Below are 22,702 nucleotides of genomic sequence, written 5' to 3'. Positions count from 1 at the left end.
GGGAGAATGGGGAGAGCTTGGGGGAATGGGATGTTAGCAATAAAGGAAGGGTGGATATGGGAGCAGGGAAGTATATATCTTAATTAAGAGAGCCATTATAGGGTTGGCAAGAGTCTTGACTATAGAGGGGTTCCCAGGGGTCTAGAGAGATGTCCCCAGCTAGGTCCTTGGGCAGCTGAGGAGAGAAAGCCTGAAATGCCCCTATCCTATAGCCATACTAATGAATATCTTGCATATCACCATAGAACCTTCATCTGGCGATGGATGGAGATAGAGACAGAGACCCACATTGGAGCACCGGACTGAGCTCTCAAGGTCCAAATGAGGAACAGAAGGAGGGAGAACATCAGCAAGGAAGTCAGGACTGCAAGGGTACACCCACCCACAGAGACAGTGGGGCTGAGCTCACCAAGGCCAGCTGGACTGGGACTGAAAAAGCATGGGATAAAACCGGACTCTCTGAACATGGTGGACAATGAGGGCTGCTGAGAAGCCAAGGACAATGGCACTGGGTTTTGATCCTACTGCATGTACTGGCTTTGTGGGAACCTAGCCTGTTTGGATGCTCACCTTCCTAGACCTGGATGGAAGGGGGAGGACCTTGGACTTCCCACAGGGCAGGGAACCCTGATTGCTCTTTGGACTGGAGAGGGAGGGTGAAGAGAGTGGGGGAGGGGGATGGAAAAGAGAGGCAGGGAGGAGGCTGAAATTTTTAATAATAAAAAAAAATCATCCACTGAAACAATTAATAAAAGCTCAGTGGTGTGGGGAAAAAAAACTATTCTTCAACCTCATCAAAGACTACAGAAGGATATAATATTACCCAAGTTAACAGGAAGTGCATTGGTAGCAACTTCCCAAACTCTAGAATTAGCAGAGACATCTCGCTGCCTTGATAGTCACACAAAGTTCTTCTGTACCGGTCCCTCTGTAGGTGCTGAGAAGTCCCATCTGGACGGGTGAGTGTGTGCTATCCTGGGGCGGACTGTCCCGGTAGAGAGCACAAACGCTCCTCCCCCAGCTCCTGCTGCAGGGCTTTCTTTCCTACACACGCGCCCCCACCCCCACCCCCAAGCCTGCCCTGTCTGCAAGGTCCTTTGCTGTGGAACAGTTTCCTGCCCTTTCACTAAGGCTACCAACCCAGAGCAGTGAGAGCCTGACTAGAGGGCAGGCCTCAAGGTCCCCGCCAGGGAATGTGGGCCCCTGCTGCTGGGGCTGCAGTGTCTGCTGTGCCCTCCTGGACCTGCTCTGCCTGCCCCCTATTTCCCTTGGCCCCTGGCTCATTGGGGCTACCAGGAGTCCCTGTGTAGTTGCTGAGAAGTTCCATCTGGACGGGTGAGTGTGTACTAGCCTGGGGCGGACTGTCCCGGTAGAGAGCACAAATCCCCCTACACTAAGGCTACCCAACCAGAGCAGTGAGTGCCTGCCTAGCGGGCAGGCCTCAGCAACCCCCCCCGAAAGGGAGCGCAGGCACCTCCAGCTTGTACTGCAGTGTCACCTGTGTTCTACTCGACCCCGCCCTACACCTTGCATATGGCCTTCTTTCTGCAGGTCATTGGAATACCAGGCATCCCTGTTTTGATGTTGAGGAGTTCATCTGCAAGGGAACGGTTCCTGACCCTACACTGAGGAGATACACATAGAGAGTTAGTCACAGCAAAGACTGCTCCAAGACACCAGGCCTCTCCTGGCTCCATTTGAAGGAAAAGATGGGCAGGCGCCAATGCAAGAATTCCCCCAACAACTTGAAAAGCAACGTGACATCACCAGAATCCAGGAATCCCGAAATGAGAAGTGTACACCCTAATCCAAAAGAATTAGAAGAATTCGACTCAAAAGTGAATTATATGAAAATAATAGAGGACCTTAAACAGGAGGTGAAAAACTGCCATAATCAATTAGAGATTACAAACAAAATGGTAGAAGAAATGAATAAATATCTCAAAGATACCCAAGAAAACCAAGAGAAACAAAAAAAAGTAATCAAACAGGTAAGGGAAACAGTTCAAGACTTGAAGAATGAAGTGGAAGTAATAAAGAAAACACAAACCGAGGGAAGGATGGAGATGGAAAATTTGGATAAACAAACAGGAACTACAGAGACAAGTACCACCAACAGATTACAAGAGATAGAAGAAAGAATCTCAGACACTGAAGATACCATAGAGAAAATAAACTCTCTGATCAAAGAAAACAGCATAACCAACAAATTCTCATCACAAAACATTCAGGAAATCTGGGACACAATAAATAGACCAAACATAAGAATAATAGGGATAGAAGAAGGAGAAGAAGTACAGCTCAATGGTCCAGAAAATATATTTAATAAAATTATAGAAGAAAACTTTCCCAACCTTAAGAAAGATATTCCTTTGAAGGTCCAAGAAGCATACAGAACACCGAATCGACTGGATCAAAAAAAAACATCTCCTCGTCATATAATAATCAAAACACAAAACATACAGAATAAAGAAAGAATATTAAGAGCTGCAAAGGAAAATGGTCAAGTTACCTATAAAGGTAAACCTATCAGACTTACACCTGATTTCTCTATGGAAACCATGAAAGCCAGAAGGTCCTGGATAGATGCTGCAGAAACTAAGAGACCATGGATGCAAGCCCAGACTTCTATACCCAGCCAAGCTTTCGTTCACTATAAATGGAGAAAACAAAATTTTCCAGGATAAAAACAAATTTAAACAATACGTAGCCACAAATCCAGCCCTACAGAAAGTAATAGAAGGAAAATCACAAACCAAGGAGTCCAACAATGCCCACAATAACTCAGACATCTAATGACCCTTCACCAGCACAACTTGAAGAAGGGAAACACACAAACTCTACTACCAAAAGAAAGAAAGAGAGAAAGGAAAAATGACCGGAGTTAACAACCACTGGTCATTAATATCACTTAATATCAATGGACTCAACTCACCTATAAAGAGACACAGGCTAAGAGATTGGATACAAAAACAGGATCCAACATTCTGCTGCTTACAAGAAACACACCTCAACCACAAAGACAGACATCTACTCAGAGTAAAGGGCTGGGGAAAGGTTTATCAAGCAAACGGACCTAAGAAACAAGCAGGTGTGGCCATACTAATTTCTAAGAAAGTTGACTTCAAACTAAAATCAATCAAAAGAGATGGAGGGGGACATTTTTTACTCATAACAGGAACAATTCACCAGGATGAAGTCTCAATCCTGAATATATATGCCCCTAATATAAAAGCACCCACTTATGTAAAAGAAACGTTACTAAAACTCAAGGCAGTCATCAAACCACACACACAAATAGTAGGAGATTTCAACACTCCTCTTTCACCAATGGACAGGTCAATCAGACAGAAACCTAACAGAGAAATAAGAGGATTAAGGGAGGTAATGAATCAAATGGACTTAACAGACATCTATAGAACATTCCACTCAAATAAGAAAGAATATACCTTCTTCTTGGCAGCTCATGGAACCTTCTCGAAAATAGACCACATACTCGGTAACAAAGCAAACTTACACAGTTACAAAAAAATATCGGTAACCACCTGTGTCTTATCAGATCACCATGGATTAAAGTTAGAATTCAACAACAATGCTATCCCCAGAAAGCCTATGAACTCATGGAAACTGGACAGTCAACTACTGAACCACACCTGGATCAAGGAAGAAATAAAGAAAGAAATTAAAGTCTTTCTTGAATTCAATGAAAACGAAGACTCAACATACTCAAACCTATGGGACACTATGAAAGCAGTGCTAAGAGGAAAGTTCATAGCATTAAGTGCCCACTTAAAGAAAATGGAGAAAGCACACATTGGAGACTTAATAGCCCACCTGAAAGCTTTAGAAAAAAAAGAAGCAGACTCACCTAGGAGAAGTAGAAGACTCGAAATAATCAAATTGAGGGCTGAAATCAACAAAATAGAAACACAGAAAACAATCCAAAGAATCAATGAAACAAAAAGCTGGTTCTTGGAGAAAATCAACAAGATTGATAAACCCCTATCCAAACTAATCAAACGGCGGAGAGAGAATACGCAAATTAACAAAATCAGAAACGAAAAGGGAGACATAACCACAGACACAGAGGAAATTCAGAGAATCATTAGATCTTACTACAAAAACCTGTATGCCACAAAATTGGAAAATGTAAAAGAAATGGACACTTTTTTAGATAAGTACCATATACCAAAGTTAAACCAGGACCAGGTGAACAATCTAAATAGACCTGTTAGTCGCGAAGAATTAGAAGTTGTTATAAAAAACCTCCCCACCAAAAAAAGCCCAGGTCCAGACAGTTTCAATGCAGAATTCTACCAGAACTTCCAAGAAGACCTAATACCTATACTCCTTAATATATTTCACAATATTGAAACAGAGAAGTCATTGCCAAATTCCTTTTATGAAGCTGAAGTTACTCTGATACCAAAACCACACAAAGACACAACCAAGAAAGAGAACTACAGGCCAATCTCACTCATGAACATTGACGCAAAAATCTTCAATAAAATACTGGCAAACCGAATCCAAGAACACATTAGAAAAATTATCCATTATGATCAAGTAGGCTTCATCCCAGAGATGCAGGGCTGGTTCAACATACGAAAATCTATCAATGTAATCCATCATATAAATAATCTGAAAGAAAAAAACCATATGATCATTTCATTAGATGCGGAAAAAGCATTTGACAAAATTCAACATCCCTTTATGATAAAGGTCTTAGAGAGATTAGGAATACAAGGGTCGTTCCTAAGTATAATAAAAGCTATTTATAGCAAGCCGTCAGCTAACATCAAATTAAATGGAGAGAAACTCAAAGCTATTCCACTAAAATCAGGAACATGACAAGGTTGTCCACTCTCTCCATACCTCTTTAATATAGTGCTTGAAATTCTAGCAATAGCAATAAGACAACATAAGGGGATCAAAGGGATTCAAATTGGAAAGGAAGAAGTTAAACTTTCATTATTTGCAGATGATATGATAGTGTACATAAGCGACCCCAAAAACTCTAGCAAAGAACTCCTTCAGCTGATAAACACCTTTAGTAGCGTTGCAGGATACAAGATCAATTCCAAAAAATCAGTTGCCCTCCTATACACAAAGGATAAGGAAGCAGAGATGGAAATCAGAGAAGCATCACCCTTCACGATAGCCACAAATAGCATAAAATATCTTGGGGTAACTCTAACCAAGGAATTAAAGGATCTATTTGACAAGAACTTTAAGTCTATGAAGAAAGAAATTGAGGAAGATACCAGAAAATGGAAGGATCTCCCTTGCTCTTGGATTGGGAGGATCAACATAGTAAAAATGGCAATTCTACCAAGGGCAATTTATAGATTCAATGCAATCCCCATTAAAATCCCATCAAAATTCTTCACAGATCTTGAGAGGACAATAATCAACTTTATATGGAGAAACAAAAAACCCAGGATAGCCAAAACAATCTTATATAATAAAGGATCGTCTGGAGGCATTACCATCCCTGACCTCAAACTCTATTACAGAGCCTCAGTATTGAAAACAGCTTGGTATTGGCATAAAAACAGAGAAGTCGATCAATGGAACTGAGTAGAAGACCCTGATTTTAACCCACAAACATATGAACACCTAATTTTTGATAAAGGAGCTAAAAGTATTCAATGGAAAAAAGAGAGCATCTTCAACAAATGGTGTTGGCAGAACTGGTTGTCAACGTGTAGAAGAATGAAAATAGATCCATATCTATCACCATGCACAAAATTCAAGTCCAAATGGATTAAAGACCTCAATATTAGTCTGAACACACTGAACCTGATAGAAGAAAAAGTGGGAAGTACTCTACAACATATGGGTACAGGAGATCACTTCCTACGTTTATCCCCAGCAGCACAGACATTAAGGACAACATTGAATAAATGGGACCTCCTGAAACTGAGTAGCTTCTGTAAAGCAAAGGACACTGTCACTAAGACAAAAAGGCAACCCACTGACTGGGAGAAGATCTTCACCAACCCTGCAACAGACAAAGGTCTGATCTCCAAAATATATAAAGAACTCAAGAAACTAGACTTTAAAATGCTAATGAACCCAATAAAAAAATGGGGCACTGATCTGAACAGAGAATTCTCAACAGAAGAAATTCAAATGGCCAAAAGACACTTAAGGTCATGCTCAAACTCCTTAGCGTTAAGGGAAATGCAAATTAAAACAACTTTGAGATACCATCTTACACCTGTCAGAATGGCTAAAATCAAAAACACCAATGACAGCCTTTGCTGAAGAGGTTGTGGAGAAAGGGGCACACTCATTCATTGCTGGTGGGAATGCAAACTTGTGCAACCACTTTGGAAATCAGTGTGGTGATTTCTCAGGAAATTTGGGATCAACCTACCCCAAGATCCAGTAATACCACTATTGGGAATATACCCAAGAGATGCCCCATCAAATGACAAAAGTATCTGTTCAACTATGTTCATAGCAGCATTGTTTGTAATAGCCAAATCCTGGAAACAACCTAGATGCCCTTCAATGGAGGAATGGATGAAGAAAGTTTGGAATATATACATATTAGAGTACTACTCAGCGGTAAAAAACAATGACTTCTCGAATTTTGTGTGCAAATGGATGGAAATAGAAAACACTATCCTGAGTGAGGTATCCCAGACCCAAAAAGAGGAACATGGGATGTACTCACTCATAATCGGTTTCTAGCCATAAATAAAGGACATTGAGCATATAATTTGTGATCCTAGAGAAGCTAAATAAGAAAGTGAACCCAAAGAAAATCATATAGTCATCTGCCTGGGGAGGGGAAGTAGACAAGATTGCAGGGCAAAAACGGGGAACTTGCGGGTGAGGTGGCAAGGGGCAAAGGGGAAATGGGATGAGAAACATGAGAAGGGGAGGATGGGAGGAGCTCGGGGGATTGGGATGGTTGGGATATAGGAAGGGAGGATACGGGAGCAGCGAAGTATATATCCTAACTAAGAGAGCCATCTTAGGGTTGGCAAGAAACTTGACTCTAGAGGGGTTAGCAGGTGTCCAGGGAGATGTCCCCAGCTGGTACCTTGGGCAACTAAGGAGAGGGAACCTGAAATGACCCTATCCTATACTGATGAATATCTTGCATATCACCTTAGAACCTTCTTCTGGCGATGGATCGAGGTAGAGACAGAGTCTCAATTTGGAGCAACAGTCTGAGATCTTAAGGTCCAAATGAGGAGCAGAAGGAGGGAGAACTTGAGCAAGGAAACCAGGACCACGAGGGATGCACCAACCCACTGTGACAGTGGAACTGATTTATTGGGAGCCCACCAAGGCCAGCTGGTCTGGGACTGAATAAGCATGGGTTGAAACTGGACTCTCTGAGCATGACGGACAATGAAGGCTGATGAGAAGCCAAGGTCAAAGGCACTAGGTTTCGATCCTAATACATGAACTGGCTTTGTGGGTGCTTAGCCTGTTTAGACGCTCACCTTCCTGGACATAGATAGAAGACCTTCGTCTTCCCGCAGGGCAGCGAATTTGGACTGCTCTTCAGTATCGAGAGGGAGGGGGAATCGTGTGGGGGGAGGAGAAGAGGAGTGGGGATAGGGGGAGAGGACTGGGGGGAGGGGGCAATATTTGGGAGGAGGGGAGGGAAATGGAAAACGGGGAGCAGGTGGAAATTTTAATTAAAAAAGAATAAAAATAATTAAAAAAAAAAGAAAGGAGCCTCATACAGGAGGTAATATGTCTGCTCTAAGTGCAGACTCAGGAAGCTGTAATCTCCCGGTCTTCTGCTCTGACAGGCTACTAACATTCTGCATTTATCCTAGCCCAAGAAATTAACTGTTTCTACAGGAAAAAGGCCTGAGTCACTAAAACTAGCTTCAGAGAGAAAAATTCTCACCTGGGTACCCTGCTAGAGCCAAAAGCAAGGTCCTCAGAAGAGATTCCTTTTAACTCAACCTAGAGAGATGCTTAGTATAGCTATCAATGCTGTGTTTTCTACTGCAGGGGACTTCACAACCATGCTGCCTCTGAGACTTAGTGGGCCTCCATGCCAGATCCACCATTTTTTTTTTTTTTGTGACTCTGTGAAAATGCATGCTTGATACTATTGTTACTGTCTTTGGGATTATTAACTTGTCTGTATGCTTATAAAATTGAATATGTATATATGCCTATACATACTGTGCATACGTATTTCACAAAATGAAAGCTTTGTGGAGATCACTCCTTATACCTTACCCTTATGTTTGGTGCTTTGTCCTTATGACTTATGCTTTTTTCTCCCTTTCATCTTTCCCCAAGGAATAAAGAAACATGCAGGAAAAACTGTGCCTAACCAAAAAAAAAAAAAAAAAAAAAAAAAAAAGTTCTTCTGTACCATTGGGGAACCCATTTTTAGCCTACTGCACCGGTATCTGGCATACTTTTTCACAAAGCAGAAGCTTTTAAAGATAGTTTTATTTACATTAGCAGTTTGTTAGTCACTTTTTTTTTCTGTGTCCTGCAAAATGTCTGGCAGACTCTTTCATGAAGCAGGAACCCCGAAGGATATTTTCACCTTTATGCAAGTTTAGCTGTCATTTCTCTGTGGGTCTTCCATGTCCAGTTTATACAGCATAACATCAAGCAGTCCAGGCAAGAGCAGTTTCTTGCCCAAATGGCTAAACAACACCATGAGGAGACTCTTTGGTGCTCATCATCCTCTTGAACTAGAGTGGTGCTGACAGGAGCAGATGAGTCTCATTGTCATGAAAAGTCTAAGTTTGTACTTAAAGTTGACAACCAAGAATAGTCATCACAAATTAGCTGCATGTTAGTGGACTTGCATGTGATACTTCCTTAAAAGAATACAGCATGCACTGGTCAAAACCAACACCCTTTTTCTTTGTGAGCATGGCCTACTTTTATTCAACATTTCCTAGCTTCCATCCATGATAGAGGACATGCAGTAACTGCCTCTGTGCCTGACTGTTTCAAGTAAACTAATTCCCCCAGTTCTACCCATTTTTGCTGCAAAGATAGTTCTCTTGTTGTTCATAATAGCATATATATATATATATATTGTTCATAATAGCATATATATATATACCATATTTTGTTAAATATGCATCAAATCAACAAAATTTAGCATAAAGAAACTTAAAATCTGACACTTCTAAGACAGTCTATGCAACATACCATATTGTTGAAACTTAGAATGTGCCTTCAAAGTCTTGGAATTGAGAACTTGGCAGCTCACTCTCTAAATTTGAGTTTAAACTTCAGAAACCAGCACCTTTGCTTTCATTGTTTCTTCTGGACTTATTAATCCATCTTTCCTCCTTTCACAAATACATCTTTTCTACACAGAGAAAAGGGTAAGATAACGCTCAGTGGGGTGCTTTTGTTGGTGATCCCCTTTGTTTTCAGGATAAAAGAGACGCCAACACAGAATTAAATTTCAAGGAGTTGGTCCTCACCACCCTCAAGTCTTCTTTGCTGGTATGGAAACTGAGTGTCACCTTATGCTATTAATTCTTGCTGCTGATGAAATATCCCAAGGTGAAGGGTAAGTTTCTTTCTGAGCAGCTAATCTGGTACCCCCCATATCTGCTCTGAAGCATAGCAACCTCAAAATTGTAAAGTCCCACAGCCATAGGTTTTCTTCCCTTGATGACCTCAGAACAGGGGCCTTTACCTCTCTGATTGTCCCTGTATTTGTTCTTTGTGGTTGTTGAGTCTCAGTAGCCTGTATTTATCATTTGACCTCCTTGGCTTCTGCCCAGAGTGGCTTCCACTTGACTGACATCAAGGAAGACAGTGACTTTTTTCTGCTTTTCCAGTTCCCAGAGGGCCTTTGATTTCCTGGGCTCAAGCTTGTTTCCTGCATCTACAAATCCAAAGCAGAGCAACTTCCCATCTCTTTGTTTCTGTTACCTCTTCTCCTAACTCTCACCTGCCTGCATCTCTAGATTCAGATACACGACTACTCATGGCCAATATGGATAATCTGGCTAATCGATTCATTTCTCAGAAACTTAGTGAGAGCTGCCAACTCCCCTCTGACCTTATGTCATCCTTTGTACATAATGTTGAAGACAAGGGTTCAAAAAACTGTAAGGGTTATTTGTTTATTAAGGAGCAGAAATGAAACTCGTCCAAGGCCCTGTTTAAATCTAAACACAGACAAGCATGTGCAGGTACCAAAACTCACTTTTACACACTATGGATCCATGTGTCTGCAAATGTACACCATAATGGACACAAAAATATCCACTTAGTTAGAAATTGTCATCTACTTGAACATACATTCACACAAGCATAAATACAGAATTAAGTATCACATTGAACATACACATGGTAGACATGCTACAATGGGAACATCCTAAAGCATGCACATATATAATATATATATGTTTGCCTGCAGAGACTAATGGGTATGTACACACACACAGACACACACCCTTAGATACACAGATGTGGAGATGTAGATAGGAATTCCCAGAAGAATCCAACTAAGACTGGTACAGATAAAATTAATCAATCAGCATGGGCATTGTAGTGGTTTGAATGAGAATTGTCTTCCAACCTTACTAGATCTGTTGGAGGAGGTTTGGGTGGTATAGCCTCCCAGGGGGAAGTATGTCACATGACCCTGGATTTGAAATTAAAAGACCACATTCCACCGTCAATTTGCTCTTAGCTTTGTGTTTCAGGTTCAAGAGGTGAGTGCTCAGCTTCCTGCTACTGCCACAGTGCCTGCCACTAGCTCCCATGCTTTCCACCACAACAAACTATTATCCCTCTGAAACAGTAAACCCAAATAAACTTCTACACTTTGTCTTGGTCATGGTACTTATCACAGTATCAGAATAGTAACTAACACACAAATGATGCAACATGCATTCTCACAGAGACCCCAAACAGGTACTCAAGATGATACACAGCAAGAATGTGTAAACAAAGCTAAGCCAGGGAAAAGCATGTGTTGTAACTAACTAGTCAAAATGATAATAACATGAAGACACCCATGAACACAGAAAACTCTTCGGGACCACATTGGCTTGCTAGGAAGGAGAAATAAAACAATAAGTGTATATTTAAGGTAAGGGAGGGAAGATTGACAGCAAAGCACAGTACTGTGCAGGCTTCAACTCCATCAAGAACAGTCAAAACATCTAATAATAATCTATGCTTGCTCAGAAGTTGCCCAATAGATCACCAGTCTTCCAGAACAAATTTCCTAATCACAGCTCCAGAGGTAGAAGGGTAGTAATGATTGACTTCAGTAAATAAGTACTGGGAATGGAGATTTCTCAAACACCCTCCTCTGGTCCTGGAGGCACGCAAAACAAGACAGACTATTGCTATAGTTCTTGCTTACCCCCTGTAACTAGATGTTAGGAGCCTATTGCTGAAAACAACACCATCTTTGGCTGCAGGACATAGAGAAATCAATCTTGACCAGGAAATTGTCTTCTTGCTGGCTAACATTCATAGTGCTAGAAGGTGTAGGACAGAGAACTCTGGAGGAGAACACATGAAAATGGTCTTCCAGTGCTGGACTCTCTATGCTGCAATGAAAACCAGAGATTGCAAAAGGCAGATTGAGGTTTAGAAAACATCAATCCATCTCCTTTTTCTTATAGATTAATAAGCTGCAGTAACACTTGGATAGAATAGTTAATATTTGTTGGTTTTATGTGGTAACTCATACATTACTACCAAGAGGTACATAAACTCAGTCCTTGAACCCCTAAAATTCAGTTTGTCAATGAAGTCAGCTCTTAACGGACACACAACAGCAGAGAGGAATTTAGGGAGACTGACTGTATTATGAGGTGGCGGAGGGTGGTATCTGCCCAGGTCAGGGTTCCATTTAGTGCCTTACCCTTGCTCTTAATCACTCAATCAGAAAGGGTAACTGAGGCCCATCAAAGGGGATTTTCTGTGTCAACACTAACACACTCTGGAAGCCTGTCTTGAGGTACTGCCACTTGCACATGTCTCTCCGAGGTGACTGCAGGCACCTGTCCCTCGTTCGCGTGCTCCTATCTCTCCCACGTGATTTCAGTTTCTGCTCTAACATTCATGGGCCCGCAAAAATGATTAAGAGCAAATATACTTGATCTCTTTTGAGCTTTCAATCTCAGTTCCCATTCTGGCCCTCCCACCCCCACCTCCTGTACAGATCATGGGAGCCTGCCTGAACTCTTGGAGTCCTTCCTAGTGCTACCACTGCTGAGAAACAAATTCTCCAAATTGTTCCCTTTCTCCTATTCAAGTGGAAACAGCAGGGGAGGAGAGGTCCAGGCTCTGGCTGGTGCAGGTGCAGGCTGGTAATAAGGATAAAGGAGAGACTCCCACCTGCCAAACCTAAGCTAATCCCATTCCCTGTTTCTTTATCCTCCAAAATCAACAAAGAGTTTTTTCTCTGCTTTCTTCTCTGCCCTTCCTTTCTCACCAACAGGTCTCAAAGTCCAACAGCCTAGAATGAGATGAACAACCTGCCAGTCATGGGAGTTCCAGCATCACCCACCTCCACCTGTCCAAAGTTAGGGTACCACCAGAAATGGTCCATCCATCAAAGCCTGCCAATGTCCACCAGAGGACCCTCCCAGGGTCTAGCTGAGGTCAATCTCAGCAAGTACCTTGTGTTTATTTCAGAATCTGCTGGAACCAATTCCAGAGCCTGTATGATGCCGCTCTTATGCCTTCAATACAAGCAATTCAAGTGACAGCTTACCTCCACTCTCAAGGTCCCTTTTAGCCTAAGAGGTGATTCTACTAAAATCCCCTTGGTGTCAAGTTCAGTGCTAACTTCTTTCTGCCCTTACTGCTTCCTCAGAACCAGTTCAATGCCAACCTCATCCTCCTCCCTCCTGATTCTGCTTAATACTGACATAGCAACTATTAGTATCTTTTCTTTTGTCCACTGCAGATCCCAATCTCAGCACCCACCCTGTCCCTGACTGACTTCCAGAATAAGCTGGTCCAGGCAACGAAGAGAAAAGCAAGTTGAATTACAATTCCTTTGTGATCTTGGCAATATCAGTGAGACTGATAAGGTGACATTCCATAATTACTAACATTCCCAGATGGGATACATATGATCTTCCTGGGGTACAGGTTTATCAAAAGGTAATTACCTTAATTATTCTAAAAAATTTTTCAGTGCGGGAAAACAGGGGACTATTCCCTTCTCTGTGGCCACCCTTAGCATCCCAGGGTCCTCTTGTCTTCCCCATGCTGAATGCTTACCAAAGCCCCTCCCAGTTTCCCTCTTCTGGCTAATCACATCTCCAGGCAATGCAGGCATCAGTCTGCTTACCACACACTCCGATTATAACCTGCTCCATGTTCTATTTCAACTCACTGGGAACAGAGTCCAGGAAAAGAAAACTAAAAATATAAGTTAAGGAAGATTTTGATGGCTTTGTCTTGCAGACTTTTCACGTATGTGGCCCCCATGCCACCCTCTATGTTCTATTCTCAGTGCATCCATATATAAAATAGGGAAGTTTTGTAAATTACAACACTAATGATCCACTGAACCTGGTAGCCTTTCCTAAGGATCTAGATAAGAATGGGAGGTGAGTTTGCAAGTTAAAGCTTCTCTACTGTATTGGTGGTTGTTATCATCATTCCTCAAGACCTAGACAGACCCTCTGATGACCATGATTCTCAGACATGGTCTCTAGTATTGTGCAATGTTCCTTTGAAATAGTACTAAGGTCTTCCCCACCTTTTCCAGATCCTACATTCCTATCCTAGCCTTAAAAACTTCCATGTTTCTGGGTATCAAGAGATAGCCTAGGGCCAAAGCCAAAGTATATGCCACCTGGGTTCAGGTGTTAACACCAAGATCTTGTTGGGATTTCCATGTGTTTCTCCGAGGTACTCCTCATCTAAAGTCATTCTTGCCTCAAGATCAACAACCCATATCCATGAAGTCTCCCCTTCCTTAAATCCAGGACTCTCTTCATTGAAAGGCTCCCAGAGTTTGGGGTAGTGGTGTTGGCCTATAATTCCAGCACTCAGGAGGCAGAGGTAGGTAGATTTCTGTGATATACGTATTGAGGTTCAGGCCAGTCAGGATTACATAGTGAAAACTTGTCTCAACAAGGAAGAAAATGAACTTCCAAATTCATAGCCATTTATCCTGTTTCAAGTCAATAAGACCCTAATACACATCATTTTCATCCCTTCCCAGGAGAACCCACACTCAGAGCTCAGAAGGGTCTCCAATACAAATTTTCTGAAGGATTCAGTTCTGGCTACTGTCTACTGTCCACTGTCCCTTTCCTCTGTAACACAGAGCCCTGGAGTACTTCCTCCTCAGATGTCACAAATTCAGTCTACTCCCTGTTAATCCCTCATGGGGCCTCCTCCTCCTCCTCTATTGTTGGCTGTGTCTCAAGCTAGTTGCGTGACAGGGGGTGGTAGTCTGGAGGTGAAATGAGTCAGTTGCATAATCAAGGCCAAAGGCTACCCTTCCACCTCAGGATGTATAAAAACAAACCAATTCATCCATTGCCATCTGTCTGTCACCCTCATCGCCACCATGCTGGCCTCGGGACTGCTCCTGGTGACTATGCTGGCCTTTCTCATCGTCCTGGTCTTCATGTCTGTCTGGAAGCAGAGGAAATTTTCAGGGAAGCTGCCTCCAGGACCCACCCCACTGCCCTTCATCGGGAACTATCTTCAGCTGAACACAGAGCAGATATACAACTCCCTCATGGAGGTGCCGCTGGGCAGGGTGAAGGGTAGAATGGGGGCACGGGGGATGCCCCGTTTTCATAGAGGCTTTGTAGTAGGGTATTGACCTCAGGGGGTGTAATTTTAGGCTGGTAGAATTGTGAAGAGCCAGAAACCAACTCCTAGGCGTGTGAGACCACATCTTGGGGCATCCCATCTGACAGCTGTTAGAACTCCAGAGAAATGAATCCCAGACCTGTCATCAAGGTGTGACCTCTTTCCTCTAACTTTGCTCATTCACCTCCATCAGATCAGTGAACGCTATGGTCCCGTGTTCACTATCCACCTGGGGCCTCGTCGAATTGTGGTACTATGTGGACAGGAAGCAGTCAAGGAGGCTCTGGTGGATCAAGCTGAGGAATTCAGTGGGCGTGGCGAACAGCCCATCTTTGACTGGCTCTTCAAAGGCTATGGTGAGGGAGACAAGATACAGGGGAATGTGGCAGGGAACAATTGGAAGGCTTCAGTTTTCCCTGTCTTCTCCTGGACTCTTCCATTCACATCACTGCCTCCTGCTGTGCGGGGTATGGGACCCACTGTTTCCCAATCTTCCTGTCTTTCTCTGCCTGTCTCCTGACCTCCCTCCCCCACCACACACACACCACCCATGCCTCCTCTTCCTTCTTGGGATTTTCCATCTGAATCCTGTGCCTCTAAAGAGTTCTGGAGTTTTTGCTCACCCTACTCCATTATTCTTAGCTTCTGTAATTGCCCGGGATGCTGTCTTTCTTCTTTTGGACCGCTTTCTTCATCCACTGCCAGACTGTCACAGAAATCTGTTCCCAAGCCCAATATCCGTGGCAGCAATCTCACCTCTTCCCAGACTCTCTTTGTCCCTCTCTCCCTATTTCCCCCTCTTCCCTAGCTCAATTATAAATGTTTTACAACTGTATCCACTCCCAGATCTCCCCAATCTCCCTTCTCTCGCCTGTGCCCCATTCCTCTCTCTCTGCGCCTCTGGCATCTGTTCTCCATCTGTCTACTTCTTGCTACTGTCCTCTAACTCGCTCTTGGGGAACAGAGCAAGGGTGGTTAGTAGTCAGCCACATCCCTCTTCTCTCACCTCTCCTTGCCCCTTACTCTCCGTTCCAGGCTTGGTCTTCAGCACCGGGGATCGCGCCAAGCAGCTAAGGCGCTTCTCCATTGCCACACTGAGGGACTTCGGTTTGGGCAAGCGTGGCATCGAGGAGCGCATCCAAGAGGAAGCAGGCTTTCTCCTGGAGGCATTCCGGAAGACAAATGGTAAGCAGAGCTCTGCAAGTTCTCAGGACTAACCAAGGGGAAGACACCCTAGAAAAACAGCACCAACATCCAGAATGGGAACTAGGCTAGGGAAGAGTATTTTGGTCCTTCTGTGGGGCCTGGTGTCCAGATTTAGATGGAGTTGGAGGACTCAACGCTGCAGCGCGTGCTCATTTTGAATTATCTGATGCAAAGAATCTGATGCTATCCCATAGTGGAAGCCTTTCTCCCACGTCTCGCTCTCTGTCCTCCTCCTTACCTACAGGTGCTTCCATTGACCCTACATTCTACCTGAGCAGAGCAGTGTCCAATGTCATTAGCTCCATCGTTTTCGGAGACCGCTTTGACTATGAGGATGAAGAGCTCTTGTCACTGCTGAAGATGATGATGGGAAGCTTCCAGTTCACAGCTACATTCCAAGGGCAGGTAACTTGTTTTATCTTATCCTACCACCCCCAGAGCACAGCCGCCAGCTCATTCCAAAACTGCCAACCCCCGTTTAATAGGTACCTTCAAAGTAGTCCGACAGTTGCACCGGAACTACACAGTCTCAACAGCTTAAACTGAAATCAGAGCCGGCAGTACAGTCAGGTGTTCATACACATGCAGAGAGAGAGACAGAGACAGAGACAGAGAAAGACAGAGAGAGACAGAGAAAGAGACAGAGAGAGACCTGTCTCAGCTGGGCAGACATTACCAAGACAATTCATTTTACTTTCTAACCAAGGTGGCTACAGGGAGGCCTGCTGAATGCACTAGCCCCTCTTAGTGCCCAAGTGCCTGCTTCAGCAAAATCCAGGTCACTCAAATCATGTGCCATCTGCAAAATGTACGGAGCAAGTCCACTGGACTATGTAGATGAGCTCTTTATTCAGCCATGGAAATACCTAAACCCCTGCATCTCTAAGCAAATTTTCTGCACAGGCTGTCCCTCAAACACCCCAGTTAAAGGTCCTCCAGCACAGCTCACTCACACATCTAAGTGGGGTCCTCCGTGCAGTAGTTTTAATAGCAATCAATGCAGGTGAACATGACTATCAGCACTACTTTAAAATACTTATTTTTTGTTTTTTTTTTTGGACAAGCATATATTGTGCATTGAGCCTATTCACCCCCATATCCTCTACCTTCCCTTTTCTCACACCTCCTCCTCCTCCTTTATTCCACTTTGACCCCTGAGACAGTTTCTCTTCTCCTTCCAAATGATACACATGTACACATATATGCATAGATATGTACACACATGACTTACTGTATGTATGCCACAAATGAAGAAAAATACTGAGCTATTTCTCTAAGACTGGTTAAATTTGCTTAATAGAGTTATCTTCAGTTGGACCCACTTTCCTGAAAATGTCATAGCTTTGTTTTAATGGCTGAAGAATAATTCAGTTGTGTATATGGATCACACTTTCCTTTTCCATTGTGCTGCTTTTGAACACTTAGGTTGGTTGCATAATTTAGCTATTGTGACTATCTAGCCAGCACTCATTGAATGTTGGAAAGCCTGTTAGAACTCACCAATCCAAACCCCATTAGTATGAAGTAACCCCAGCTGAAGTAACCAATCGCCTAAACATCTACATGGGTAACCTCTACCCAACCACCTAAACATCTGCATAGGAAACCCCTACCCAGCCTCCTAAACATCTACATAGGTAACCCCTTCCCAACCTCCTAAACATCTACATAGGTAACTCCTACCCAAAGACTGGATGTTTCCCACCCCAGTCTCACTTGAACACCCCAAACCTGCATATCTTCCCCAAATCCATCTCACTTAAAACCTTGGACAATAGCCCTCAGGCTTAAACTGTAAGAAGTCTGTTGCAACACAGCCCCACCTGGTGCCTAAACTCCTGGACAGTCGATGTGCACATCCCTCATCGTAAGACAGATGCCACATCTGTTGGGTTTTCTAGTGACAGTTGCCTTGGCTTCTCATTCCCTTCCCACAATCAGCTCTTCGAGATGTTCTCTTCAGTGATGAAGCACCTGCCGGGGCCACAGCAACAGTCCTTTAAGGAAATGCAGGGTTTGGAAGACTTTATAACCAAGAAGGTGAAACAGAACCAGAGTACCCTGGACCCGAATTCTCCAAGGGACTTCATTGGACTCCTTTCTCATCCGTATGCAGGAGGTAAATCCTGAAGCCAGGGAGCATGATGGGAGGTTCAAAGGCAAGTAGGGTGAAATCAGGGACAAGTAGGAGGGAGTTAACAGAGGACAACTGATTAGTCCCATGGCTATAATCCTCATTCAACATCACTATTCCATCCACTATCAATTGTTCTCAGGATGGTGTACAGGCTAAGAGAGCAGCCAGTACACAAGGGTGTCATGTTCCAGGCACTGTTTTAAAGGCTTAGTTTTATTCACATATTTAGTACCCACAATTCTTGAGAAAGGTTCTGCTTTGACTCCCATTCTACAAATGAGGAGGCTGCAGCCTGTGAATATAGGTGACCTTCTGATATCAGAGCAAGAAGGCCATGCATCCTACCTCACTGACTCAGGCTGGTGCTTTCAGCTAACACGCCATTTGCCTCTGCCTGTGCTCATGGTCATTTACATCTGTGTGACCTGAGCTTTACTGTGACCTCCTACCTGTTTGGAACAGATATGGAGATTTTGTCATTGTTGGTTTTAAGACAGAATCTTGCTAATGTAGACCTGACTATCCTGAAATTTGCTGTGTAGGCCAGGCTTGCCTCAAACCAGTGGTGATCCTCCCAAGTCTGCTTTCTGGAGGCTGGGATTACCGGTGTGTGGTATCTGGTCAAGAAGAAACTTCATGAACTCTGAATTGCAGAGGGTTGAGGGGAGAAATTTCTTTAGGGAATATTAAGGATTATAATTAAAAAGTAGTTTCCTGTTGCCTAAAACTCATTTTCTGAGGGCTGGAAAAGTGGCCCAGTGGTTGTGAGCACTGACTGCTCTTCCAGAGGACCTGAGTTCAATTCACAACACCCACAAGGCAGTTCATAGGTGCCTGTAACTCCAGTTTCAAGGAACCCAGCACCCTTGGTAAAACACAAAAGCACATTAAATAAAAACTGGCAATTTAATTGATCACTAAAGATCAGACAATCAACTAAGCCATGAATGACAGAAGAGCACTAGATTAGGGCACTGGATTACTTCCAAAGCTCTGGAACGTGAAGAGAAGTTGTCATAGCCAGAATCCCCCTTCTCTCCTTGTTCTGGGTCAAAGAGAAGTGAATTAGGGCAGGAAAAGCGGTTAAAACAGAAGGACACCAAGAGCATAAGGAGTGGGTTGGACCTGAATTCTTCCCTCCCCTCAGGAGAAGAAAAATCCCAATACAGAGTTCTCCATGAAGAATTTAGTGCGGACGACACTGAACCTTTTCTTCGGTGGTACAGAGACTGTCAGCACCACCCTTCGCTATGGCATTCTGTTGCTCATGAAGCACCCAGATATACAGGGTAAGGCTGCATGGGGGTGATATTGTATATTCTAAACATGCTTCTCTGGTCATCAACAATATTCTCAAGCTCTCTTAAGAAACTGGACTCTTAGATAGCTACTCTCTTCTCTGCAGAGGCAGAGAGAAGCTGGTGGGCACAAGCCTCTAGCTGTTTTATGTTGTGTGTTGCTCAGGCTGTCCCTAAGACCCTACCTAAATCTCCTTCCAAACAATTCTCACATAATTTTGCTATGATCCAGTTAATATGAACCTTGTCGGGCTGGAGAGATGGCTCAGAGGTTAAGAGCATTGCCTGCTCTTCCAAAGGTCCTGAGTTCAATTCCCAGCAACCACATGGTGGCTCACAACCATCTATAATGGGGTCTGGTGCCTGTAAGCATACACACAGACAGAATATTGTATACATAATAAATAAATAAATATTAAAAAAATATGAACCTTGTCCAACAATGCCTATGACTCGCATATACTGAAAATGATTGACAATGTCAGCACTGCTTAATGGCCTCCATCTAGTTCTACACTTTAGCAGGAGGGCCTGCTTGTTTGTCCCAGATGCCTGGCTAGCTTAGCCCCAAAATAACCACACAGAAACTGTATTAATCAAATCACTGCTTGGCCCATTAGCTCTAGTTTCTTATTGGCTAAGTCTTACATCTTAATTTAGCTTATTTCTATTAATCTGTGTATCACCACATGGCAGTGGCTTACTGGGTAAAATTCCCAATGTCTGTCTCCTGGTGCTCCAACACTTCTTCCTAACTCTGCCTCCTGTCTCCCAGCATTTATTCCAGTCCTCTCCACCTACCTAAGTTCTGCCCTATCAAAAGGCCAAGGCTGTTTCTTTATTCATTAATGGCAATCACTACACACAGAGGGGACATCACTATACTTTTTCATTATCATCCTTAAGGTAAGGTTCTTGGACTCCTAAACACATGCCTCTTCTTCTCAGCCAAAGTCCAGGAAGAGATTGACAGGGTGATTGGCAAGAACCGGCAGCCCAAATATGAGGACCGCTTGAAGATGCCCTACACGGAGGCTGTCATCCATGAGATCCAGAGATTTGGAGACATAGTTCCCATGGGCCTGGCTCACAGGGTCACCAAGGACACCAAGTTCCGTGACTTCCTCATCCCCAAGGTACTGACTCACCTAGCCTATAGTATTCTCCAGCCTTCTACATGGCCCTGCAGGTCCTCTTCCTCATTAGAAACCACCAGTCTTCTCTCACTTTCTTAGTTACATGCTCTCTCTGCCACCACTTACCTCCATCTTCCTACACAGACCTCCTATATCTTGGGTTTTCTCCCAGATGTTCTGACCCAGGAGTTTCAACTCCATGTCTTTCAACCATCAAGTCTCAAGACATGAACTCAATTTACCTAGATCTCCTGTCAGAGACAGGAGTGACATGTCTGTTATGTATCCTGTTTAGAGGTACATAAATCCAATCAATATTCTTCAGTTCTTGACTTGAGAGACATGAAGCACATATCCTTCAACCTCCCACCACAGACCACAGACCCCATTCATCCTGTCTCCTATAACATGAGCCCCACATCTCCTGTCTGAAGGATGATGATCTCACATTCCTCAAAGCCCTTCCCTGAAAACCCCCTCAACTCCCATATATTATATTTATGTCACCCCTATGGGCCAACAGGACACTTATCCGAATCTATCTTATCAATCAAACCTTCTTCCTCCACAGGGCACTGAAGTGTTTCCTATGCTGGGCTCTGTGCTGAAGGACCCCAAGTTCTTCTCCAACCCCAAAGACTTCAACCCAAATCACTTCCTGGATGACAAGGGGCATTTTAAGAAGAGTGATGCATTTGTACCCTTTTCTTTAGGTAAGAGGTCACTGTCTAGTGCTAGGCCACTGCTCACACCAACAGAGATAACTCCTCTGTATCTCTCCATCTTGGAAGATTCTCTTGGATCAAACCCTTAGCCAGTTGGCTGCAACTCCCATATTTTCCAAGCACTTAACCATGCAATTGATGGTCAAGCTGTAGTGACAGATTAGGGGAAATGAAGTCTCAAACTAAGTCAGAGGTCACTCTCAGGTCATACAACCAGTTCATAGAAAGAGGTAGCAGCTGCCTGTGGTGGCACTTGTCTAATTTAATCCCAGAACTCAGGAGCCAGAGACTGGAGGATTTTAGTGAGGTCAAGGGAAGCCTTGTGTACAGAGTGAGTTGTACAGCCAGGGCTGTCACACAGAGAAACCATGTCTCAAATAATCAAAAAAAAAAAAGAAGAAAGAGAAAAAATAAGTAAGAAAAGAGGGGAGGGAGGGAGGGAGGAAGGAAGGAAGGAAGGAAGGAAGGAAGAAAGGAAGGAAGGAAGGAAGGAGGAAGGAAGGAAGGAAGGAAAAAAGGGAAAGGAGGAAGGAAGGAAGGAAGAAAAGAAGGAAGGACAGATGTTGCTACATGACATCCATACTGGAGAGCACCTCTCTAGAGAAGGGAATCCACATTTCTCGTTATTACATCCTGGTGAGGATTAACTCACCACAAGTACAAAGGAAACTGAGGCTCAGAGATTAGAGCCTTCTTTAAAGGTCTCAGCCCTTACTCCCAGAGAGAATACAGCCAGGGATTTGCTATGAGAATGATGTAAAGAATTGGCTTCACACTCCCTGTCTCTTCTCTTTAGGAAAACGGAGCTGCCTTGGAGAAGGACTGGCTAGAATGGAGCTCTTTCTCTTCCTCACAAACATCCTGCAACATTTCCACTTCAGGTCTCCACAGGCACCCCAGGATATTGATGTGTCCCCTAGACTCCTGGGTTTTGCCACGATCCCACCAAACTACACCATGAGTTTCTTGTCCCGTTGAGCCAGCGCTGGATAAGGGTAAAGGGAAGGATGGAGATCGGGCTAGTGGGGGATTGGGGCTTAGAAGGGATCAGGGGAACAGGAGAGAGAGAGGACATAATAGACTTGCTGAAAACAGACTGCCACTTCAAAGGTAGAGCATGAGAAAGGGGAAATTTATCCTATGTTATAAATAGTAATAATTATAATAGTAATAATAAAGTAGACATTATTTATAGAATAAGTATTCTTTGTCAAATGGTGTGGGAGGTCCAACTGTCTGTGTGTTGCTTTTTTTGGTTAATGAATAAAGAAATTGCCTTGGCCTGTTGATAGGGCAGAACTTAGGTAGGCAGGGAGACAGAACTGAATGTTGGAAGAAAGAAGGGCAGAGTCAGGGAGACATCATGGATCCACTGGAAATAGACATGCTTTGCCAGTAAGCCACTGCCATGTGACAATATACAAA

The 22,702-nt window shown here is 43.5% G+C and overlaps 1 pseudogene; it reads left to right on the top strand.

Annotated features, from left to right (window-relative positions):
* Window positions 1–14,521: 14,521 nt before the first annotated feature.
* LOC130864776 (cytochrome P450 2A3-like) lies at window positions 14,522–22,439 on the top strand (annotated as a pseudogene).
* The last annotated feature ends 263 nt before the right edge of the window (window positions 22,440–22,702 follow it).

Source organism: Chionomys nivalis, chromosome 2, assembly GCF_950005125.1.
Source record: "Chionomys nivalis chromosome 2, mChiNiv1.1, whole genome shotgun sequence".
Taxonomy (NCBI): domain Eukaryota; kingdom Metazoa; phylum Chordata; class Mammalia; order Rodentia; family Cricetidae; genus Chionomys; species Chionomys nivalis.
Note: the sequence above shows the minus strand (reverse complement) of the source record. Positions and strands in the feature narration are given on the sequence as shown.